This window comes from Sceloporus occidentalis, unplaced genomic scaffold (genome assembly GCF_023333645.1).
Source record: "Sceloporus occidentalis isolate IW3139 unplaced genomic scaffold, rSceOcc1.0.p SCAF_7, whole genome shotgun sequence".
In the NCBI taxonomy this organism is placed as follows: Eukaryota; Metazoa; Chordata; class Lepidosauria; order Squamata; family Phrynosomatidae; genus Sceloporus; species Sceloporus occidentalis.
Window position 1 is genome coordinate 87,435 of NW_028316987.1, and position 26,416 is coordinate 113,850.

A 26,416-nucleotide genomic window follows, 5' to 3' on the forward strand; every position below is an offset into this window, starting at 1 on the left:
GCCTAGCACTGTGCTTATGCCACAAGTTTGCACCTGCCCCTTTCCCCGACGGATCAGGGCTTCAGCTCCCACAACGGCAGCCCCAGAGGCCCCGATCCGCCACTTTTCCAGGCCGCAGGGAAGTGGCAAAACGTCACTTCCCTGTGGCCTGGAAAGGGGTGTCCTTGGGGCTTCATGCCCCAAGAACACCCCGACAGTGCGGGAAAAGGGAGAAAGGGGCCACTCGCCCCCTTTCTGTTTGCATTGCTGGTGCAGCCGTTTAAAGGCCGCGCCAGCAATATGCGCGGCCAAAGGAGCTCCAAAATGGAGCTCCTTTCGGCGCTGCTGAAAGGGCGCTGCAAGCGCCCTACAGTGGCACCATGATGTAACGGCTGCACCATGCCGTTTGGACACGATACAGCCATTACATCAAAATGGCAGCGCCCGTGTAAACGCAAAGCGCGTACTAGGGTTAAGGCAGGGCTGTGCTTCCGCACCGCCCTAACCCTAGTGCGCGCACAAAATGGCAGCGGCCATTCCACACGGCCGCCGCCATCGATACATCACGACCACGCCGCCTCCAAACGAGGCGGCGCGGTTGTGACGTATTGGGGTCACGGCAGGGCGCCTAGGGCGCCCTTTCCACGACCCCGGAAGGAGCTCCGTTTCGGAGCTCCTTCCTGGTTTGGTTCGCTGGGCGCAGCTTTCAGACGGCTGCGCCCAGCGGACCAAAGGAGAAAGGGGCCAACGGCCCCTTTCTCCTTCTCCCCGCCGCCGCGGGGTGTCCTTGGGGCTTGAAGCCCCAAGGGCACCCCTTTCCAGGCTGCGGGGAAGGGGCCTTTTGCCGCTTCCCCGCAGCCCGGAAAGCGGCGGATTGGGGCCTCAGCGGCTGCCGCTCTGGACACTGAGGCCCTGATCCGGCGGGGAAAGGTGCGCCTACAGGCCGCCCCAAGGGGCGGTCTGTAACGCGCCATAGTTACTTTGTTTCAAAGAGGTTTGATTTATACACTGTTCACAAAACATGCTCTCCTGCCCTCTACCTTGACACTCACAAGAGAATATGAGATAGAATCACAAAGTGCAGCACAGGCCAGAACATGAAGCTTGTGATATTCCTCTCCATCATTTAGTAAGGTCACATCCCTGTAACTATAGATGGCTTTTGACTTAAGCCGGGAGAGATACCCCACCACAAAACTGTGGTGCTTTAAATACCCTCCAGTATCTCACAGGTGAAAACTGGTACACAAGTGGCTGAACAACATCAGAGTGTGGTTGAGATGACAAAAGCTATTATTGAAGGAGAATACACAAATTTGGAGGGGCTGCAGCTGTTTGCTTTTGCCTGAGCATCCTTGGAAGGGCAAGATTCTGTTCCCTCCTGTATTCTCTACCATGCTGAGTTAACTGAGTGCAAACTACTTCTATTCTTTGAACTCAGTCTTCTAAGGCTGAAGGTGGTAAGAGGAGAGAGAAAATGGGACATTTTAAAATCAGCTGAAAAAGTAGGACAGCGGAAGATTGATCAAGTCTGTCCCTGCTACATTGGCAATCACAAGCTACCACTGGCTGTAACTGTAAAACAAATAGGGCAGTTATAGGTTTACCACAAAATGAATGAAATGGCAACTCTGCCATAATGAGCTAAGGTTCTTTTATCACTCCTTTCTCTGGGCAAAAATAGATGGTTTGGTACTGGAGAAAACCCTACAGCCACAGGAATTTGAGGGAAAGCTTTTGTAATGGAACAGCTCAGACACCGAGACTACACAGGATACTTGTGTTTGCCAGCATTTGGCTACTGGTTGCTAAGAGTGGCATGCTGCACAATTTAAACCCAAAGAAAATAATCAACATAGGAAACAAACTCATCCAATAATTCTAGACCTGTCTCCTTCTCTTAAAGGGGTGGGGTCATCATCACATCAGGACCAACTGACCCTATTAATGGGTACAGGGCAGGCTTTGGGAGATTTAGGTGGTGATATGATGTATGCATCTCCTCCTCCTTCTAAACTTTCTTTTTTGACATTTTGATCCTGCTCTTCCTAAGGAGAGCTCAGGGCAACATACATGGCCACTCATCCCATTTTATCTGAATGTCAACCTGGTAGGATAGAGTGCAATGAGAGATTTTGAGTGGCCAAGTTCACGCAGGAAAAGTTTCACAGCTGAGTTGAACCCACACTTGCCTAATGTTAATTCAACACTCCAACCACTACAACATTACTACTCTGAAACCTGCCCAGCTCGTACTGAGACCTTAATTTGGAAAGAAGTCACAAACAATTCTAAAACTGTCTTGCTAACATTGTGCTGCCAGAACACTATCTCGCTCCCTTTCTTTTTTTAATTTCTTGTAATACCCTTCCATAGACATCTCTAAAATTCTTTAGTGAGTGAACAAAATCTACACCATTTAAAACACCTGTGGAATTCCTGGCCATGCCTTAACAGTGTGCAGGGATGTAGCTATGGAAATGGTAAGGAATGAGGACATTGCTCTCCCAGTAAGAATTGTCCTTCAATGAAATTTTTCTTCAGTCCCCAAATTTCTAGCACTGCAGTAAATTAAAACTTCAGATGAGCCTACAGAAATACAGTATTAGATCTGAAAGAAAGGAAGAGGCAAAATTACTAAGAGAATGCAAACACAGCAAATGTAAAGAGTTCTAGGTAGGATCAGTTTTCTCTGTCTCACTCTCTGCAGTGCTAGAAATCTGGAGAGTGAAGGAAAATATTTTTGCAAGGAGGGGGAATACTTATGTAGCGATACATTCAGTTTGCCTCTACGTTGCCACGTTCCTGGTGGTGTGTTAGTGCATACATGAACAAGACAGAGGCAGTAAGAGATTCTGGAGGGATAGGGCATATTCACAATCTCATTTGTGAGGGGCTGGAAAAGTTACCATGGGAAGACCGAACTCCCAAGAATTCTCCAGCTAGCCTGGCCATTGGGCATACTGGTTGGGGGATTCTGGGAACTAAGATCCAAATTAAAAAAAAATTCAAACTGTATGAGCAGGTAAAAAAAAAACCCTTGCAAGGATACATCCAGTGGACAGATAATCTGGGAAGGATGAAAGGTAATACAGGAGCATAGTGTTTGAGTCCTTGCAGTGATAGCAAGGTATTTATACAGTATTGGGGACAGAATGCTCAGTCAGCACCAGGAGCTGTATGATAATAAGAAGGTGTGGTTCATCTGAATGTCTATAGGTTTATTTATCCTACACAGCCCTATCAGTTTGAAACCACTTTCATTGTCCTAGCTGCATCCTCAGAAATCCTGGGTGTCATAGTTTGGTGAGATTTCACCCCCACCTGCAACTACAGTTCCCAAAGTATGCTGATTTAAATGTCAAGCTGACCTCTTTGGGTACCTTGGGAACTGTAGGTCCAAGGAGTGCATGAGAACAATGCTTCCAGGATGTGATGTGGAGAACCAATAATTATTTTTTCTAATGTACCCAGGACTAATACTATATTTGTGCCCATTAGCTACAACTGTTCCATTCTTTCCTGGAAACTCTCCACAGACTGGTACCTAATTGTTCATGGGCCACACACCACCACTTTTAGTAACACTGCACTAAAGCTTTCAGCAGAGAACTTTAAATGTTTCTCTACAAATCCCAAGATTCCTTAGAGTGGAGCCAGTTAGTGGAGTTAAAAGTGATATAACTATTTAGAGCAGGGAAATCTTAGTCACCCATAATCAATGGACCTTTCCTCTCATCCCATGAAAGTGACAAAATATCAGGAATTACTACCAGACATGCTTGAGCACTTGTGTTCACAAGCTATGTAAACTCAGTAAAGTTGCCAGGTTTCAGGACACTGTCCAAAGTTTCAAAAAATGCGCGTTTCTTCAGGACTTCAGGCAGGGAGGCAAATGTCAGAGCAAACTACATTGGAGGAGTAAGAAGTTTGATCTTTGTATCTGAGAAGGTTTTAAAACTGGCCACCCATCTCAACCTATCTCCAGCTCTATTAGTATTATTGCTACTACTATGAGCAGTTTCAAATCTACCAGGTGTTAACAACTGACGTTTTGGGGCTTCAGTTATTTGGATTCTATCCAACCATCTGTTGTTGTTGTTGTTATCATTATCATCCCATTTTTTTACAGTCTCATACTTTGGGTTACCAAAGTTAAAACATACAGCTAAAAAAATTCACAACATATAAAAGCTAAAAATTAACTATCAACAGAACTAAAAACAGCCAAATGGATCACCATGAAAAGAAAAACAAATATAAACAATACAGGACATTATGGGAAGCTCTTTCTCCTTGAGCAGTCAATCGTCAAAGGGCTGTTGAAACAAAAAGGTCTTCACCTGCCTATGGCAGGAAAGCAAGGAGAGTGCCTGCCTAACATCTGTAGGAAGGGAGTCCCAGAACCTCGAAACAGCCTGCTGTGTTCCCATCAAATGAACCTGCAAAGGTTGATAGGACCGAGAAAAGAGCATCAAATGTAACACCAGTGCATCAAAAAGTCAGATGTAAGGGAAGGGGTCTGAGAAGAAAGATGGTGAGAAAATGCACTCAAGGCCTATCATGTCATTTAGAGCAAAGCAGGAGTGCAAATATCTCATCCTTGTTAGCTTTCTTGTGCAAGCCCTTGAGCAAAAATGAAATATCCCAAGGATTGGCAGTGAATCCTTCAGAAGCTCGAGGAGCAGCGGGGAAACTGGGGAAAAAATATGTATACATTTTGTTGCCTGCTCAGCTTTGATGCTTTTTGTTTTGTTTTGTATTTGACCTGGCCCTAGATTGCCAAATAACTTGGTTAGCCCTTCTTTGCCCAAGTTTTGGGCTCATTTAACCTGATTGCCTGCATGTCTCTTTCTGTCATCAGATGCACTCCAACCCACTACTCAGCCCTTGCCTTCCCCATCAGTATAACAAGGGACCTTATCACACGTTGCAGCTCAGATCCGCATTCACTCCTGTTCTAGCAATGCAAAGTGTGATGTTTTTTCACACCAGATCCAGAGTCACTCCTGTCTAGCAATGCGAATTAAGGTTAAAACGTGATGTTTTACCACACCTGGTTGCCTTTCCGCTACCCTTCCGAACTGAGGGAGAAGAGGAGTCAGTTCTATTCCAAGCAAGTCACGTGATGCAGATTCAAGCAAAGGGGAGTGAGTGCACATTGTATTACCACACTGGAGGGTTCAACGATTCGAACTGGCATCCTTGCACATGCTCAGTGGGGCTCTGGATGCTGTCCTCCTTTCCTGCCCCTCCTTAGCTGTCATCCTTCATCAGGGTGAAGAAGCAGTCAGGGGATGATGGGATAGATGGCAGTTTGGCAGAGAGGGAGAGATGGGGATGCAGGAGCAATTGGGGGATGATGGGATAGATGGCAGGGGGTCACTAGGGCCAGGATTGGGATGCAGGAGAAGGCATGGAATGATAGGAATGATGGGAAGGGTTGCAGGGTGGCAGAGGGAGTGAGATGGCCTGAAGGAGGAGGAGGGGAATGATGGAGCAGGACGCAAGGGGTCAAGGGGGGGTGACATCGGAGTGGTTTTCCACATCAGACCAATTTGCAGTGCAATCGAAGTGAGCCTGGAAGCGAATTCTGTGAAGTCACTTTCCCCCCCACTTTTACCAAAATGAGGGGTCACTTTGGAATCACTGCAGAAGCACCTCGCAAGGAGCTCCCATAAAAAGGAATGGCATCTGATAACACATTCACATTCTGACGTGAATGTGTATCGTTGGAAGCGCAGTCACGTCGGAACTGACCTGCAAAAGCTCTAAAAATCTCCATGTGATAAACCTCAAGGATCCATCCCCTGCTCTCAGGGGTTTGGATCCTGAAATTTCAGGGACCGAGATGCTGCTGGCTTCGTTGTTGTCATAGCCAACACCATAACCAATTCAACAGCTTTTAGATCAGTCTTGTTGTTATGTGCTTTCAAGTTGGCTCAGACTGATAATGAGCCTTTCATAAGGTTGTCTTGGCAAAAACTTATTCAGAAGAGATTTGCTATTACCTTCCTCTTAGGCTGAGAGAGTGTCTCACTCAAGGACATCCTATGACTTTCCACAAGTCAGTGCAGATTTGATCCCTGATCTCCTCAAGTCCTAGAGTGTAGCCACACTGCAGAATTAAAGCACTTTTAATGACCATAACTCTATCCTACTGAATCCTGGCATTTGTAGTTTGGTGAGGTATTCAGCCTGGTCTGTCAAAGAGCTCTGGTGCTACAGTCCCAGAATTCTATAAAATAAAGTCATGGCAGTTAAAATGGTGTGAAACCTCTTTAATTCTGTAGTGTGGCTGCATCTCCAGTCTCACTGAAACCACTACATCACACTTGCTGGGCTGGTAATCCTACTTATACCCATGTTCAGCCCACTACATGAGACACTCTGCTTTTTGTGAAGTCCCTGATATACAGACTTCTGCTCATGAACACGCCTATGTTGTTCCCACATACATACAGGGCCAACAGGCATGTAGTCTGGGACAGAGGGCAACATGGCTTCCATCCCACAACATCTCCAGCAATCATTTGTACCTCAAAGATTCTGCAATTATGGTCTTCACGCTACTGACAATCCACAAACTCCATTCAGATTGTTCAGGGACTGGATGCAGAAAATGTAAGAATGTCCACACCTCACCTTCACATTTAGGTCTGAATACTACTGGTTAGTCCCTACCAGAGCAGACCCATGGAATCAATGTCTAAATCAGTGCATTCAGCATTGTCTGCACCTATGTATGCATGGGTGAAATTTGTTGATTCAATGGGGCTACTCTAGCTAGAACTAACAAAAGGTTTTAGGCCTTTAATGTTTTTTTTTTCTTCTGGTAGTAGACATTGTAAAGAATAAAGATCTACAACTGTCACATAGCACAAAAGTTAGAATTGTCCAAGCCATGGTATTCCTCATCACCATGTACGGATGCAAGAGCTGGACAGTGAAGAAAGCAGATAAGAAATAAAATCAATTTATTTGAGATGTAGTGCTGGAGAAGATTGCCGAGGATACTGTGGATAGCCAAAAAGACAAAGAAATGGGCCCGTGAACAGATCAAGCCTAAAATCTCCCTGGAAGCCAAAATGATCAAACTGAGGCTATTGTACTTTGGCCACATCATGAGATGGCAAAGACAATAATGCTAGGGAAAGTGGAGGGAAGTAGAAAAAGGTAGACTGCATGCTAGATGGATGGACTTAATTAGGGGGGACATGGATATGAAGGTGCAGGACCTAAGCAGAGCAGTGAAGGACAGAGAGTCTTGGAGGTGCTTCATCCACACAGAAGTCATGGGTCAGGGATCACTCGAAAGCAGCTAACAACAATGAATTGAAGCCATTCTGAGCAGGGCTAGATTACTGAATAAAGCAAAGGAGCTCTGGTTTAGGAGCAGTGATTTTCATATTATGATACTGTCTTTGATGCTGACACTGAAGGAAAAAAAAATACTAAAATACCAGTTATGTATGTGCTTTGATTTGTAGAGCAAAAAAGAAAAAAGAGCAAAACGCTTATTAAGTAGTCCACTGAGACCCCTAGCAATTTTCAAGTGGTCCGTGGAGAGAAAAATTGTTTGAGAATTGCTGTCATACACTATTTCAGTCTGTCTGAAAAGGATCAACGTCTTAAAAAATAGTAATAAACAGCTAGCAATTTGAGTCCTTAAAGCAAATCCTATACTTCTCTATTAAGAAAAAAGTATCAGTGATTTCTGTGGGGCTTGCTCCCAGGTAAGTGAGTACTGTACAGGATTGAAGCCATTGTTGAATTAAATCTGCAAAAAGGCTGTACATTCCCATTATACTTGTCCCTTGAATATCAATTCTGGAAAAATTACCTTATCATCTTTCTTCTCTACACTGTTCATAGGTTGAGAGTTTAATCACTGAAATGAGTTTCCACATTCTCTTAAATCAATCTGGTAGAACAATTTCTGAATAAGGATGGTACTAATAATGCCAACTAGAAGAATGCTAATCATAATATCAAGCATGGGTTTCAGTTAGGCTGTCATGCCCACAGCAGACCCACAGATATCAATGGGACTCAAGCAAGTCTTATTCTTTTGATTTCTACAAATCTCTTCTAAGAATAACTAAGGCCTGAAATACACGGGCCAAATAAAGTGGCTTCCAGCTGCTGCGGGGGTGTGGTATTCAAACAATGAACACCCCAAAGTGGCCGGAAGTCACTCTAACGCTGTGATCCAGTCCTTTGTACCAGATCAAAAGGGAGCAGAAATAATCCTGCTCCTAGAAGTGGGCCATGTGGTTGCCGCAGTCGTGGTATGATCGCGGTTGGAGCAGCCAGATGCTACTCCTTGCTGCCCATCTGCTTTGCCCCAAAGAGTCCAGTCCTAACTGGCAAAGATTGTTGGGCCTGCTGAAGTTGTACCAAGTGCAAAACCCAACCAGACTATGGATGTTGGCCTAATTTTTTGCCAACATTGTGGCTGTATCTCTGGGTTGAAGGAGGTTTTTGGATCTAGTGTAACTCAGGCCCCATAGAGACAGGCCAAAATAAAGCTGCTTTGGGTCACTTTGGAGGTATGCTGTTTAAATGATGCGTGCATCTTAGGAGTCCGGAAGCCACACCAAAGCCACAGTCCAGTCCTTAAGGACTGGAGCGTGGCTTTGGGGTGGCTTCCAAAATATACCTCCAAAGTGACCCGAAGCAGCTTTATTTTGGCCTGTCTGTATGGGGCCTCAGTTTCCCATTACTCTCAGAATGTCCCAATTTGGCAGTCTAAGGCCTGTTACAGACTGCCAAAATAAAGCTGCTTCGGGTCTCTTTGGAGGTATGCTGTTTAAATTATGCATGCATCCTAAGAATCCGGAAGCTGCACCAAAGCTGCACTCCAGTGCTTAGGAATGGAGTGTGGCTTTGGCACGACCTCCGGACTCTTAGGACTCATGCATCATTTAAATAGCATACCTCCAAAGAGACCCGAAGCAGCTTTATTTTGGCAGTCTGTAACAGGCCAAAGTCCCAATTAATCTTCTATCATTCTACCTTTTCCAGCAGCTTATAAAACGTCCCAGTTGCTCTATCCTACTTTCACTCTCCCACTTTGTCCTCTATTTCAATTGTTGCAGACTGAGTTCAAAGTACAAAAGTAGTTTGCATACAACTAATTCAGAGGGAAAATATAACAAGAGAGGGCAGAATCTTGCTCTTTTCAGCAAGCTCAAGCAAGAGCACACTGCTGCAGCTCCTTCTACCCTGTACATTCTTCCTCATTAATAACTTTGCCTTCTAGGCCACACTTTGGTGTTGCTTGGCTATATGTGTCCCAGTTTTGATCTGAGAAGTATTGGAGAGTATGACTTCTTTGTTTACTGCACTCCATCCTCCATTCTTTTGGAGGAGGGGTTTTCTTCTACCAGATCTTAGGAAGAAGACCATCAGAGAGCCTTTGACTTCTGCCAGCAGATGATGCTTGGCCCTGATCCTAACCCACGACAGTAAACATATCATTGTGTTAAGACTGCACTGCCCAACTGGATCCAACTTCATTTACTTAAAAGCCATCTTGACTCTGCTGGTCTTCTGATGCTCCTTCCTGGCCTGCTTAGTTCCAAGGAAAAGTCAGAAGGAAAAAGAAGACCAAATAGTTTTCAATTGCCAAGTGCTATCTCAGAGGCATTTTTAAATGCAGGAATGTCATTGTTCAAGAGCAGGTTTCCCAAAGACCTGTTTAGAAAGGGCAGATGGGTATATATATTTCAGGAGTACCCATAAATGGTTGCTGTAATGAAATCAAAGACTAAACTGGATAGACCACAGGCCTCTTGTTAACCCACTCTGGAGAAAGGGTTGATAGTTGCCCTTGACAAACGATGTGATTATGCACACACAAAAGCTTTTTTGTACGTTCATGCATAAACAGTGTTTTGAATATTTGGTGGCTGTATTACTGATAATTTATGTCAGATGGAGGGAATATGTGGCCCTCTATTTGGATTGGAACTCACATCAGGCCTACCCAGCATGGCCAATGGTGTGTGTCGGTGTGAGTTATAAACCCCAAACATTTGGGGGTCTAAAACATGTTCCACTGCTGCAACAGGGCAGGATGGGTGAGGAGTGACAGTACAGGAGAAGCAAATATCTTTCACACTGCAGATCAAAAGATCCAAATGGAGCTTGGTGTGCTTTATGCTTTAAAAATAACAATAGTACACTGAGATTTTCCATATATAAGAAAGGTACCAAGAAAGGTTCTGTGGTGTATATAAATTATTGGAAGTTGAGTGAATTTTCAGCATTTGCTAATGGAGCACGAAGGATGATCGATGGAGAAGGAAATGTGAAATATACAGAAGTCATGACCTCAGCACTGCAAATTTTAATCAGACACATTTCCATCTTTCTGACACTTCAGAATCTTTCACATTTAAGCTTGTATTTGTAACTTTTAGCGAACGGTTCCAAAGCTTTCCCAGAACAATTACAGCTGAGATTCCTAGCAAGTTCAGTTCTGTAGCCACTACCACACTTAGCATTTTTCTCCCCCGGCCTATCCATTTGAGTTGGCCACTTACATATTAGACAAATGAGGATAAAAGAGGGCAGAGATTGACATAAAATGTGCACAGGCTAATTTGTATGTAAAGTGCAAAACATTGGCCCAGATCCTGCATCATCAAATGTAACTACGATGAGAGTGCTCCATCATTGTAGTTACATTGTACAAAGCACTCCATGCTGAAAATTTTCAAGGCACAGGGAATGATGCGTACAGTAGACTCCCGGTGCATCAAGAAGAGATGCCTGGAGGTGGGGAGCCACCACATGCTCCAGAATCTTGCCTAAAACAGGGTATTGGACACTGGCCAAACTGATTTTTTTGTACTTGCTCTGAGCTGTATAGGAGTTATTCTAGTGTTGAACCACTGTTGGGAACATGAGCCAACATTTGATTGGCTCCTGTATAAACCAGAACAGCTATAGGAGTAAACTTCCATAAATCTGAGAGCAAATTCTCATAGCATGAGATCCAGAAGCTGATGTACTTCATGATGTACTTTGCCACATAGTGCAACAGGAGGCAACTCTCACAAGACCAATCCTCCAAAGGCAATGAACATGCGAAACTGCCATTTATCCAGAGCTAGCACATGATTTTTTGCTTCTTGAGGTAAAGGTTTAATAAAAATGATGCTGCACTACTTTTCATCCCAAGCCATGAGTGGTCCAGGAGCTGGCAGGACTGGCAAATGAACCACCCAGCAATGGGATGGTCCTCCACCACACATGAAGGTAGTAGGACAGTTTAGGAGGCATGTGGCAAGCATAGCTCTCTCATGCAAGGGCGGGGGGACCAGATGGCTCAGGAGCAATAGTAAGAGCAGATCTGGAATAAGTTGCTTGTTTGCACTACAACTCCCAGAATCTCACAGATAGCATGACTGAAGTTGAAAACTGGAGGGATATTAGTGCTGCCCCTACTTGCAGTATGTGCTGCCTAGAATAGTTGCCCCACCCTACCAAATAGTCAGGCCTATTCTACATCCATCCAGCATAGTTTATAAATCCCCTGACCAGCATTATGTCCTCCTGCATCATCTAGCACAAAGTTGGTGCTAAACTTCAACTGCAATACATATATCTCTAACTCATGTACTCCTTCTATTGTTGCATCCACTCTTGACAAGCATAAAAAGTGCTGATAGCTTGATGAGAAGCTTTAAGAAAAAACAAGAAGAAAATGAAAAGGACACCCTCCAGCTAGCACTGGGCTTGCAACAATACCAAGCCTGCGCGTGCTATAATCGGATTTATAACCTTGTTGCTATATCAGTTTTTAATGTCAACCAATGCTAGTGAAAGTGATACGAGTCCCCTCCCCACTACTAAATGGATTGTGCCGCCACACACAGCTTTCCGGCGGTTTAACTAAATCAGATTAAAGTTAAACCAAGGTAGTTGCGAAGATCCGCCAGGCATCATCTGGCTCTAATGCCACTCATTCATAGTCTAGCCACTGTTCTCTCTCTCTCTCTCTCTCTCTCTCAATCTCTCTCCCTCTCCCTTGTGCTTGTACATGTGTTGTTCTAGCACTGACTCTGGGATGGAGAGCCATGCTGAGCTGGAAGCTGAACAGACAAAGAACAACTGCAACTGGGGTCTCATCGTGATGAGCTGCTCCAAGATAAGCAGCCAAGATTGAGCAGTGTGTAAGAGGCATTCACAAGAATGTACCCTTCTACTGTAGGCATACAGCTGTAGGCACACAGTTTGCATGGATAAGAAGGTGGTTTATATGCAGAAGATTCCAGATTCCCCACCATTTCTGCTTACAGCAAGGATGGGCAACACATGGCCTGTGCATCATATGCAGGGCTGTGTTACCCCTTTTGCATCCTTTGTTGGTTGCTCTAATGACAGCACTGAAAAAAATCCCACCTTTTTTCTCTAAAAGTAACATACCTTGTTTTAAAGAATCATGCACCCAGAAACCTCCTGAAAGTACAATTCTCTTTCAAAATAAATGACATGTTTCCCATATATATTGTTTATTTCGGTTATTTTAAATAAACAATTAGATAAAGGTTTTTAAAACTTCTGTTCCTGCCAGACCACCATGGTTGGGCTGTACACAGCAGTAACAGAACAAAAAACTTCCTTCCTTTTAATACTCAAAAGGTCCATTGCAGACTGTCACTCCAGAAATTTCTGCTTTATGATAAGGCCCAAAGGCGTTTTTTAAAAAATAAGTTTTTGTCCATCATCCAGCACAAGGGACTAAGGTCTAAACCACACTGCAAAAATAATGCCGTTTCAAACAGCTTTAACTGCCCTGGCTCAATGCTAGGCAATTCTAGGAACTGTAGTTTTGCGAGACATTCAGCCTTCTCTGTCAGAGAGTTTTGGTGCCACAATAAATGACAATTTCCAGGATTCCCTAGCACTGAGCCAGAGCAGTTAAAGCGGTGTGATGGATTATTTCTGCAGTTTGTTTTGGACCTAAGTCTCCTTTCATTCTTCTACTATACAAAGCAGTACAAGGGGTAACTGCCAGTGATTTTCAGGGAACGAAACTGCCCCCTAAATCCACAAAAGTTGCCCACACTGGGTTACAGGCATTTGGGAATAACTCATTTAAGAACTGAATGATTTGAGGTAGGTCAGCAAGATTTTCCAACTTTTCAACCTTTGTCTATAGCAGCCAAAAATGACTCTCCCACAATGTCATCTGGACAGTTTACATCAGAACTGGGGATTGGGCCCTGTGTCATCAGAACTCCTTGCCATAAGGATGGGGGAGAGGATGTGGCATTTGGCCCATGCAGCCACAGCCCATGTGGGTTTTACCTATGCTATACTACTTATAAGCACCAAAATTACATTTCAGTAGCTTTGCCTATTACCTCTTATACAGGTGGATTGTGCCCAAAGTGATTCCAAAAACTGTCCCAGAGAGATATAAATCAAGCAATATTCCCTTTCTCTGAAAGAGACTATATAGTACCAAATAAGAAGAATCAGTCTTAGGCCTCAGGGCAGGTTGGAAAAATTCTGCATTTGTTATACCACAGACATAGAATCATAGAATTATAGAGTTGGAAGGGGTTTCATAGGCCACCAAATCCAACCCACCACTCAATACAGGAACTAGAGCATCCTCTGTCTCTTTTTGAAGATGTCCAGAGAAAGAGATCCTACCATCTCTCTAGGTAATTGGTTCCATTGCAGATCCACTCTTACTGCCAGGAAGTTTCTTCTAATGTTCAATCAAAATCTATGCTTCTGCAACTTAAAAACCATCAGACCTGGCCCTACCCCCTCGGGTTGCAGAGAACAAACTTGCACTCTCTTCTCTGTGACAGCTCTTTAAATATTTAAAGAGTACAATCATGTCACCCCTCTGCCTTCCCTTCACCAGGGTGAATATGCCCAACTCAACTCATCCTTTCCTCATATGTTTTGCTCTTCAAATGAGGGGAAATGCATTATTTCTCTCTCATATATTTCAAGTTCATGAAATATTCTCATGGTTTCCTTTTTCAGAAATGCTCAAAAAGCCCTTTCAACTCTCCCACAAGTATTCCTACAGTTCTACATAATAGCTTTAACTATACTCTTTTTTGTTCAGAACAGATCCTCAGGCCCATAAAATTACTGCTTTGTTTTGTTTTGATTTTTAGGTCTAATACCGACTCGGAGAATACATCTAGACTACAAACCTGTATCCTTTGACTATTTATTTATCAGCAAAATTAAACAAGGCTTTTATCAGCATCATGGCTGCCGTTGGGATAGTTATGGCAACATTCATACAATTACTTGATGTTTTGAATGGCTGGTAGATGCTGGAAGTTGTAGTACAAAAACTAATTTGTACAAATTGTGGTTATTTCTTTATTTAGGTCAAGTTGAATTTGTGTGCTGTACCCACGGATTCCTATAAGTAGAAAGGAGATCTGGTTCTATCATACAATTGATTGTGCTTCTATTGGAATTGTGCAATGATAATCAGCTGATGGTTTGGTGATGGATTACTATCTAATTTGATGATGATCAGTTGGATCCAGAGTAGACTCACTGAAAGGAATCAACTAATTTAAGTCTCACTGGCCCGTTACAAACGGGCACCCTAGGATGGACTCAGTCCGTGCTAGGGTTAGAAAGGGGTGTCTCTTCCAGATGCCCCTAACCCTAGCATGGACTGAGTCCGTAACAAATGGCGGTGGCCGTTCCACACGGCCGCCGCCATTTTGACGTAACAGACGCTCTGCGTCTGCACGTCGCGCGGCAGAAGTGACGCCACGAGTGCATGACTAGCGCCTCACGGCGTCTCTTCTGGGCCGCAAGAAGGAGTGTGATTTTCGTGCTCCTTCTTTGCTGCATCCGGGAACCGCGCCATTTGGCTGCTGCGGTTCCTGGATGCAGCAACCGGCGGCGGCAGCAGACCGCCGCATTTCGGTGGTCTGTAACCCGCCACTGATTTCAGTGAAACAACTTGACATATGGCTAAATCTGGATCCAATGCATTTGCAGAGCTTAAAAAAGTTAAAGGCTATAACTGAAATCCCATTCTTAAAATAAGATTTTTTTAAAAAAAATTGCGTAAGTCAATAGACATAAAATACAACAAGACCATATTTTAAAATTTCCAAATACAGTGGGCCCTCCACATTCACTGGGCTTAGGGGCACAAGACCTCCATGAAAGTGGGGAATCTGCAAAAACAACAACCCCTCCACTATTTTTTTTTACCCGAGAGAACACTTTTCTAGGCATTTGTAGTTCCTCCAGTGCCACTCTATGATCAACATCTGTCAGATGTTGACCAAAGAATTGCACTGGAGGACCTACAAATAGCTGGAGAAGTGTTCTCTCTAGGGATCTCTAGGTCCTCAAACGTGATTTCTGCAGATGTTGTCCATAGAACTGAGCTGGACTAGCTAGAGATCTGTAGAGAACATATTAATCAAATCCATGAATAATCAAATCTGCATAAGTTAAAGCTGCAAATATGGAGGGCTGACTGTACATACAAACCATTTATTGCTGCCGTTGTTGTGTACCTTCAAATTGTTTCCAACATATGGTAATTCTTAAAGAAGGTTTTCTTGGCAAATTTCTTCAGAGGGGATTTGACATTGTCATCCTCTGAGGCTGAGAGAGTGTGATTTTCCCAGGGTCACTCAGTGAACTGGGATTCAAACCCTGGCCTCCAGAATCCTATTCCAATGCTCAAACTACTACTCTATGCTCTTACAAAACATATTAAATTTAGAAGAAAAGTAAAGGGAACCTATTACATTACTACCTTCATCAGATACTTTTCCTTTTCTGTTCTTATGTGCTGCCCCAAAATTTAAATTTTCCATACTCTGTGTTTTTCATATTTTTAAAAACTCTTTGTATTGTGGACAGAGGGTAGCTCTGGGCTCTGTCCATAAATCTGTTGAGTGATCTATAAGCAGTTTGCCAAGGCTTTCTGATTCCCAGCAGTTTTACAATGGAAACAAAAAGATGACTTTTTTTCCTCACCTAATTTAGGCTGCTGAAATGCTGAAAGCTTGGAATAACCAGGTGTGGACCTTTGTGTAAAAGGATTGCGAGTGCACCATTCTGTTTTGGCACAGAAAAGAAATTCCGAAGCTCAGAATTTGCTCTTTCATTCTAGATGCATGCCTTCTGCACCCAGCTCTTCCTGGTGGATCTTGTGGTTCTACTGAAAAAACTATCAATACCTGTGGTAAAATTTCATTAGAACTGATTGTCAATGCAAAGTATATTCCATTGAATTCCAGTATATCCAGTTACTACAAGTAACAGATATACACAGTTATAGTTTTTGGTTGGTTTTTCGGGCTATATGGCCATGTTCTTGAAGTGTTTATTCCTGACTCCTCCCTACCTAGAGTCACACAGTATGCATACATACATATATAACATACATACATACATACATATATATCCAACTCTCTTCCATGCCAGCATTCTCTGAAGATGCCAGCCACAGATGCAGGCAAAATAGCAGGAATAAACTCTTCTAGAACATGTCCACATAGCCTGAAAAACCCACAAAGAAAACTGGATGCCTGCCATGAAAGCCTTCGATTTCACATCATACAGATAATCCAAATAAATGCGAGAAATGTATTATGGCAAAAGTGGGTTTATCTGCACTGCACAAGTATAGCACTTTGATGCCACTTTAACTGTCATGGCTCAATCCTATGAAATCCTGGGATTTGTAATTTGCTGAGCCACTTAGAATTCCCTGCTTAGGGAACTCTATTGCATTTACCTGACCTATAGCAGATAGCTTAGAGCCACACTAAACTACAGTTCCCAAAATTCCATAGTATGGGCCATGGCAGCTAGAGTGGTATTAAAGTGACGTAATTATAGTGTGGTTTCATGCACTATTGAGAATTCTGTTCAAAGATCCTTAGCCCACCCTCACAAAACTATAGTTTTCAGAATTCCTTAGGAGGCATAAAGACTATTAAGCTTGTCTAAATCTGTGGTAAATGTGCCTGGTTCACAATTCTTCACACTTAGAATCACAGAATCATGGAGATGGAAGATACCCCAAGGGTCATCCAGTCCAATCCCCTGCCATGCAGGAATACAAAATCAAAGTGCCCCGGACAGATGGCCATCCAGCCCCTGTTTAAAAACTTTCAAAGAAGTAGACTCCACCACAATCCAAGGCAGCAAATCCCACTGCTGAACAGCTCTTACCATTGGGAAGGTCTTAATGTTTAGGTGGAACTTGTTTTCCTATAGTCTGATGCCACTGCTTGACTATACCTAGCTAAGTCCACACATAGCACAGGATTGGACAAAGTGCAGGTCATGGGCTGTACATAAACCCTCAGACCTTTCTGTGCCCCCAAATGCTTCTCCAGAATTTTTTTTTTTAATTGACACTATGGTCTACCAGAGAATTCAGAGGCAAGCCACTAAATGCACTGTAGTCAAATGGGAGAGCCATTGTTATACCCAATGCCATATCCAATTTAGTTATTTGTTACTATTTGCCTTCAAGTAGACTCAGACTTATGACAACATAGTTATAGGATCTTCTTGGCAAGATTGGTTTAGAAGAGGTTTGCCATTGCCTTCCTCTGAGATACTGTGACTTGACCAAGTTCACGTACAGCTGAACAGAGATTCGGACCCTGGTCTCCTAGAGCCCTAGTCACACATTCAAAACATACTGGTGTCCTTTAATTCAATTAAAAAATAGCCAATGTCATAGTAAATATCATATTAATTAAAACAAATCTAAGTATATTTTAAGGTTCATTTATATATAACAATAAATCTAATAATGATCAATCAAGTATGACCAAGTATGGATTTTATTTGTCAATACTGATTGGAGAATTTTTAATAAATCCAATTATATTTAATAAAGAATTCATTTCTAATTAATTTTAGCTAATTTCAATCTATTTTTATATATGTAGCTAATTTAAAAAACAAATTTAAGCAATTTCATTCTATTTTTTAAAAAAATAACAACCCCTTCAAACAAAAACCAAAGAAAAATACAATCCTTAAGCACTCAGACAATGTGAAAAATGGCTCCCAGTCCCACTGCACTTGTCCAGTTCTGATATAGCAGATCACCAGTGAGAATTGTAATGTCTCAGTTTCCTCAAAGTATTATTTGTTTGATTTATCGCAGAAGTGGCCAATTTTTGATGTGGGTACTACCAATGGCACTGGCCATTTCTGAACAGAGTCTAGGCTTCCCAGATTAATAACTAGAGAGGTACCTGTACCTGTAATAGTTGCACAGAAGAGGCCATTTAAGCAGGTGCTGCTTGTTACCTGGTTGAGTGACAAGCAGCATCACATGCTAAAATGATCTAATCTGTTCATTAAAGGTACAGGAGCCCTCTCCAGTTTTCAATTGAGCAACCATAACAGTGTCTGAAGAGTTTCAGGGCCTTTGCTGTTTACGGCCTTCAAGTCAACCTCAATTTATGGTGACGGAATGAGAGACCTCCAAGTCACCCTATCTTCAACAGCTCAGACTCAAGGCCATGGCTTCATTGATTGGGTATATCCCTCTGCAGTGTGGTCCTCCTCTTTTCAAATTCCCTCTCACCTTACCAGGCATTATCATATTTTCTAGTGAGTCTTGCCTTCTTATGATGCTATTTTTCATGTTTTTCTATCAGGTATCATGTTATGTTAAATATTGTTTTGATGTGGACCTGTACTGAAGGGTTGCGGAAAGGATTTTCTATGAACCTTGTTTGGCTTGTATTTATTGTATTTTTATTGTACTTCCACTGTTGTTAGCCACCTGGATTCCTCAATGGGCAGGATACAAATATATTATTATTATTATTATTATTATTATTATTATCATTATTATTATTATTATTATTATTGGGCCAAAGTACACCAGCTTCAGGGTAATTGTATTGGCTTCTAAGGAAAGTAAGTCCCATTTATTTGTCTTTTTAGTAGTCCACAGTGTCCACAGAACTCTTCTCCGACACATTTCAAATGAGATGATTTTCTTCCTATCAGCTTTCTTCACTCACCAGTTTTCATATCCATACATAGTAATAGGAAATATGATTGCATGAACCATCCAACTTTAGTATTCTGTGATATATATTCACACTTCAGGATCTTGTCTATTTCCTTCATAAATGCCCTTCCAAGTCCTAGTCCTCTTCTGATTTCATGACTGCAGTTTCCACTCTTGATTAATGACTGAGCCAAGGTACAGAATTCTTGAACTATTTCAATGTCTTCATCATCTACTTTAAAGTGATCTAAATAATCTGTGGTCAGCTACTGAAAAAAATTGGCCTTAGCACACTGACACTGTCTGCTACTCCAGACAGTCTCAGTGGTAGTACCAGGCTGTCTTGTACAGACACAGACTAGGCTCCCCAGATCTCAGGGCCTGGACACTCTTCTCCAGTCCTTAGGACAAGGGGAGGAATCTCACAAAAAGAGTGCTGCCTTGAAAAGTATGCCCTCATTTGTAAGACTTGGAACAGCCAGCCCTCTGTATCGATGGATTCTTTATCCACCAATTTAATTATCCACAGCTTTTGGCTATTAGATTATGACTCTAGAGACCAAGGTTGGACTCCCCACTCAGCAATAAAAAGGAAAAAAAAACATTGGGTGACCTTGGCCAAGTCAGATGCTCTCAGCTTCAGGGGAAGGCAATGGCCAACTTCCTCTGAACAAATCTTGCAAAAACAAACAAACAAAAGCATGATAGGGTTGCCGTAAGTCAGAAATGACTTGAAGACACTCAACAACAACATAGACATTTCAAAACGCAAATCGTGATTTTGCCATTTTAAATAAGAGACATCATTTTACTATGCTACTGTATTTAGTGGGAATTGAGCATCCAAGGATTTTGGTATCTATGAAAGGGGGTGGGGGGTCTTGGAACCAAACCACAGTGGATTACAAGGATTCACTGTATTTTTAATTTATTTATTTCAGTGGTCTACTCTGTGCAGCTGTTTTTGATGCTTATTGTGTCACGCTTAATGGCTTCACGAGGGGGCTGCCCTTTGTAGCATCACCACAGCCTGGCTCCTTGTACATTGCCAGAAGTTATCCACAGGTCTCATGTTTTGGTGCTGAAATCTGAGGACATGGGCACTTCTAGGCCAGAGTCATGATGCCTGGATTGCTTGATGGTTTCCAGTTGTGAATTAAAGTAAAAGCAATGATAGGCAAGTTAATTTTAAATTTCTCACACTGCCCTGAAGCACTTAACAAGAGTAACCTTGTGGCACTGAGGGATATTAAAATGGTGGCCATTCTCTTACATTCAGTTGTTGTTGCAAGGTAAACCTACAGCCAGAAGAGAGAAGATGGGTGGCTGGGGAGGGTAGTGATGAATGAAGGCCTCTCTCCAACCTGGTGTTATTCATGTCTCCAAAGCAGTGCTGCAGTGCATGCTCTCATTTCAGCATAATAGTGGAAAAACTCTTCCTGAGGTGGGGTAATATGTACCCCCAGCAGCCTATTTAATAATTTAGAGCTGAACATGGACTACACTGGATAGAAGGATCGGCTAACACTGACCTGCCATATTCTACCCCATTCTTTCACCAGGAAGTATAGGATAAATGTGTTTCATCCCATTTATCCTCATAATAATCCAGCAACATAGGGTTAACCTGAGAGACTGTGACTGATTAAAGTTACAACTAAGGACTGAAATGGCTCCTTTCCCAACCAATATATACTGCAGGGCAACCAATATACATACATGCCATTCACATCTGAAGACCTGCACATGTACTCTGTGTTCTGGAACACCAATATCAACACAACAACATCAATAACGTCAATGTGAATCACCCTTTAGCAACAACAACAACATGAATCATCCTTTAAGGAAATATCAATGCAGCCATTTCCCATTCACAAGAGGAACCCTGCTGGGTCAGACCAAATCAAAGGGCTATCTAACCCAGCATCCTATTTCTTCACAATGGAGAACCATATATCTCTGGGAAGCCCATAAACAGGACTTTAGCACAACAGCACACTCCCATTCAGGTTCCCAGCAACCAGCTATAAGATATATAGCCTTTGATGCTAGAAGTAATATATATCCATTGCTATTAGTAAGCACTGATAGCCTTCTCCTCCATGAATTTGTCTGATCTTCCTTTAAACCTGTCCATGTTGAAAGCCATCAATACAATTGGTGCTTGCAAACTGCACAGTTCCACTCTGCAGCAAAGTCCAACATTTGGTTCCCAGAGTGACCAATGAGATGCCCCCCAGGAAGCTCACAAGCAAGAGATAAAGGCAGTGGCAGACGGTATCTCTGATTCCAGCAGGGCAGTGAATCGATTCTGGGTTTAAATCTGAACTATCCAATGAACTATCCAATGTGCTGGATCTATCTTGGACTGTTCAGGGTGCCAAGGGTGCCCTACCTCTACGATGTTCAACACCTTGGACTGCTCCAAGATAAAAAGATGGAATGGATTCACTGCCCCACTGCCACTGGAGCCACTGGCTGCTGTCACTACACTGAGGCACAGAGATAGTAGTCCGGCTTCCCATCTCACCAGTTTTCAAGAGGCACAATGCCTCTACATCCAGGGGTTCAGCACAGCCATTGTGACTCAATGATTACAATTCCCAGAATCCCCTCGTCAGCATGAATATGGTACTTGTGAGCTGGGAGCAATCTGGGAATTTTTTATTTTAAAAAAAAAAGAATTATTTTTCTTGTTCTGTGGATCTTCCACAAATTGCCTTTAAAGATGTCGATAAAGTCATCTAAGATAGTAGCCACTGACCCATATTGTAGCAACAAAGTCTAAAAATGAATTACGAATTTTTCTGAGTTCTTTCTTTCTCTGCTCACAGTTTCCTGAAAATCATTTTTATTGGATGACCTCAAGGTCTAGCTTTACAAGAAATCGTTCTGTCTCTGTTCTCTTTCTCTACACCATGAATTATTCGGTAAATTCTATCCGATCCTTGTGAAGTAGCATCACCGACACTCTGAAAATGTAAATAATTATTGTTGGGGGCAGAAGAACAGTCCCAGCAAAATAAATACCATTGGCCCAAGACATTTTGCTACCTGAAATAAAGCATCAAATGATTCCCCCTCCCCACAGTCAAGCTCCACAGTGCTCAAGACCAGTCCCACAAGCAGTGCTCCCCCCCCCCCCCCGATTTGTAGTAAAAACATAAGAAGAATGAATATATCAAAAATGTAATGTGCTTCCCTTTCACCCAAAATACATAGCTTGAACCAGCTGCCTCACTCCATCTCAGATTAGGGCTGCCTCTGATGATGGAGTTCAGAGAAAGTATACTGATAAGAGGATAAGAGACGGCCATCACTTTAAACCCTGTGTTTCTTTCCCCACTCTGATCAAGAAGTTCAAGATATATGTATAATATAAATCAATAACACAGCTACTATTGTAGCTCACAGTTCCCCAGGGCTGGCATTCACACCCGAATTCTTTTCTTGTGCCCTCCTTATCACTCTTATCAAGGTACAGACATTGTCATCAAGGTTGCACTCTCCACTCCCTGATTTCTCTCTCCAAGTATGTCTCAAGAGGCACTTCCCCTTCCTCATTTCAACACAGGAAGCTCCAGCATTCCAGGTCAGACTGCCAGTCCATCTAGCCCAGCTTTATCTCTTCTGGCAGAGTGGCAGCAGCTACCTAAAGAATGGAGAGGAATCTCTGGCAGCCTGTGGGTCTGAGCATGGGGGGGGGGGGTCACCTTGCCACCACTCAGACTATGGGCTGTCAGTGGGCCTTTCCCTGCTAAGTCAGGAGTGGGCAAGTGTGGGAGCCTAGGGGGACACATTAACCCCCTATGAGACCTTGGGGACAGGGCAGCATCCCTCACAACCACACACAACTGCACCACAAAAATAAAATACAATAATTGCCCCCAAATGTGCCCCAGCACACTCTAAGGGATGTGGAGGGCATTCCGCCATATTTTTACCACCCACCCCCCTTCCTTGGGACATTTTTAGCCCAAGAAAGGCCTTGTTCAAAACTGGATATGACCAAAAGTCATATCTGGTTTACTTCTAGTGTTAAGAAATGCCTTTCCAGGGCCTAAAATAGTTCAAGGGCCCCCCAAAACATGGCAAAAATGCCCCTCATGCTCCCAGGAGGACATATGAGAACAATTTTTGACTCCTGAAAAACACTGGGGGCCACAAACATGACTGCAGAGACACATGAGGCCCTCAAGCCATACTTTCTCCATCCCTGTGCTAAGTGATCCTTCCAATTGGCAATGCTGAGGATTGAACCTGGGACCGCAAAGAATGTATATGGGGCAATATGGGACAAGACAGGCATGTTGAAAGAGGAGGGGCAAAAGGACATGAGGAGAAGTCAGAAGGAGGGAGGCACGGTAGTCACACTCAAAAGTAGAATAATCTGAATGAATTGGGAAAGAGACAACAACTGGCCGGGGCAATGAAAGAGTGGGCTGTGGGAAGATTTGCTAGGCACTGGTAAAACTGGCCTCTTATGTTCCCTAGTGTCATAAGGAATTGAAGGCCTATCTAGCAGAGCATCCATTCATTTGCCAATGGAGGCAGAGAGGCCATCACCCCCATCAGGACAAGACAGACCAGAATGGGCCACTAAAGGGAAAGTGAGGAGAGTGGGAGGTATAGGTGGGAAGCAGCATTTGTCTATAGCTGATGAAGCAGGTGCATCATGACATGATAAATATCTTACTCTTTAGTGTGTCACAGAAACCACTGATTTTTGATACAGTCTATACTACAGAATGCAGCTCAGATAAGCAAACCGATCCCTACTCAGTGTGGAAATGCAAGTTGCTTCTCACCCTCCTAGATGACCAGTCCCTTTGACTCCAGGGATTGGAGTGAGGTGTACATTTGCTTACTGAGCCCCAACAGTCCAAGAGATAACTGTGCTAGTCTGTAAAATCAGTGTGGAAAGAGATCTTGTAGCACCAGTCTCAAAGGTCCTATGAGATCTCTTTCCATACCAAGGCCAAATATGACAACCAACCAAGAGCTCACTGTGACAAAAACACGTCCACTGCCTTTTTTTTTCTTTTTTTGGAAAGAGATCTCATAGGACCTTTGAGATTGATGCTACAAGAGCTTTGCCCATACTGATTTTACAGAGTGGCACATATCTTGGACTCTTGGGGCTCAGTAAGGAAATGTACACCTCACTCCAATCCCTGGAGTCAAAGGGACTGGTCATCTAGGAGGGTGAGAAGCAACTTGCATTTCCACACTGAGTAGGGCTCGGTTTGCTTATCTGAGCTGCATTCTGTATCAAAAAATCAGCGTTTTCATCTAGGAGGGTGAAAACGATACCAAGCAGTCGCACACCTGAAATGAAAGGACGATGCACAATGGGGAGGGGAGAACGACACAGAACCACAGACCCGATGAAAGGTTTGGAAAAACGAGTATGTTAGAATGGGGTAAGGTGCTGAGAGGCAGCTAGGCCTCAAGTGTGTGTAGGGGGGGTGCGGGGAGAAGCTGCTTGGTGGCGAAGAGCAAAGAGGCTGGAGGATAGGGAAGGAAGGAAGGAAGGAAGGAAGGAAGGCAGGCAAAATATGGGAGGTTCAAGCGGAAGGAGCTGCAGGTATCCCCCAGTGTGGCTACAGAGTTCAAGGGATAATGGTAGGAGAGGAACATGATCCAGAAGCAGAAGCAAGGGCTAAACCCTCCAATTTGGGCTGAGGGCTGGGGTGGGGGTGTGGAAGGTTTGGCCAGAGCCAGAAGAGGCAAACAGCGAAGGTGGCCGGCAAAGGCACCGATTCTTCCCTCCTTGGTCCTATAGCGCATGATCCCCTCCATCCCTGGTCCATCCATTCCTTCATCCCTGGTCCCCTTTTCCTCCCACCCGCGCCGCATCCCCATGGCAACCGCTCACCATCTCCTCCCTTCGCCTTGCCTCCTTCGCCACGGCTGTCGCGCTTCTCTCTCTCTCTCTCTCTTTCCCCCCTTCTCCGTCTCTTTCACCGCAAAGGGGAAAGAGAGAAGGGGAGGGGGGCGATGAATCAGACTTGGCCGCCCCCCTCCCGCCAAGTGGAAGGGGCTCGGCATGCAAGAGATCCAGGGATGGAGGAAGGAGGGCTGGAAGAGGAGGAGGAGGAGGAGGAGGAGGAGGAGGAGGGGAGAAGAGATGGGGACGGAAGCACAGCGCATCCTCCGGGGGAGGGAAGATGGGGAGGGGGCAAGGGGGGTGGGCTTCTCTTTCCTTGGCCTGCCTCCCTTCCCACAAGCCTTCCCCACCTCCTCCCTTGCTCTCCTCCAATTCTCCTTCCGCCTTCCCCCTTCCTTTCCTTTCCTGCCTTTCCTCTTCCTCCCCCCCCCCCCCGCAGGCTTTTCACCATTTCTATATTCTCCACCTCTATCATCTCTCTGCTGGATCCACACTGGAGAAATAACCCAGTTTGGCACCGCTTTAACTCTTTTCTGGCTCAGGGCTATGGGAATTCTGGGGATTGGAGTTTGTTGTGGGGCCCAGCGGTGCCAAACCGGGTTATTTCTCTAGTGTGGATGCAGCTGATCCTGCGGAAACCGACCTGCATGTGCTCATCAAGTTTCCCTGCATGCAGATTTTTTTTTATTGCCCATTTAATTTAGGCGGGCAAGCTGTGAGCTGGAGCCCAAACTCAGCCAATGCATCCCCCAAAAGACCCAGACTTGAGTATGATCTGACTTCAAGCCAGCCACATAAGTCCTCTCTCTCTCTCTCTCTCTCTCTCTCTCTCACACACACACACACACACACACACACACACACGATCCCATACCCTGCCATCTCCCCCAACTCCCAATCCATGATGCACAACATTCCTGTTTGCACATCCTCTGCCTTCTTTCCCCTCAATATTCCCCATCTGTCCCTATCTACAAGGAGGCACCAGGCCATCCATCTGCCTCGCCATCCAACCCTTTTTGTGTGCGTTGTGTGCCTTTGAGTCATTTCAGATTTATGGTGGCCGTCGCATGGGGCAAGATTTATTCAGAGGCACTTTGCCATTGCCTTCCCCTGAGGCTGAGAGCATGGGACTTGCCCAAGGCCACCTAGTCAGTTTTCATGGCCAAGCCAGAATTCAAACCCTGGTCTCCCACCAACCCTCAAAACACTAGGCCAGTGGTTCCCAAACCTCCCTCAAATATGAAGTTGAAGCCTTTCATGGCCGGCATCCATAGTTTTTTGTGGGTTTTTTGGAATATGTGGCCATGTTCTAGAAGAGTTTATTCCTGACATTTCACCAGCATCTGTGGCTGGCATCTTCAGAGAAGCTGACTTCTCTGAAGATGCCAGCCACAGATGCTGGCAAAACGTCAGGAATAAACTCTTCTAGAACATGGCCACATTGCCTGAAAAACCCACAAAAAACTCCCTCAAATAGTCCAAACCTCAAACCACTAGGACAGTGGTTCCCAAACTTT

At 43.9% G+C, this 26,416-nt stretch overlaps 1 protein-coding gene across 7 annotated transcripts in view; it reads right to left on the reverse strand.

Annotated features, from left to right (window-relative positions):
• Positions 1 to 26,416, reverse strand: part of LOC149308955 (leucine-rich repeat-containing protein 4B-like) — a 146,011-nt gene that overhangs the window by 39,930 nt on the left and 79,665 nt on the right. For 2 of the 7 annotated variants that reach the window (XM_089531494.1, XM_089531498.1), the window contains exon 1: positions 24,885 to 25,038. The exons of the other annotated variants lie outside the window; for them this stretch is intronic. The gene's annotated coding sequence lies outside the window, so the exon portion shown is untranslated. Of the gene's footprint in view, positions 1 to 24,884; positions 25,039 to 26,416 lie in introns of those variants that run through there. 7 annotated transcript variants of the gene reach the window in all.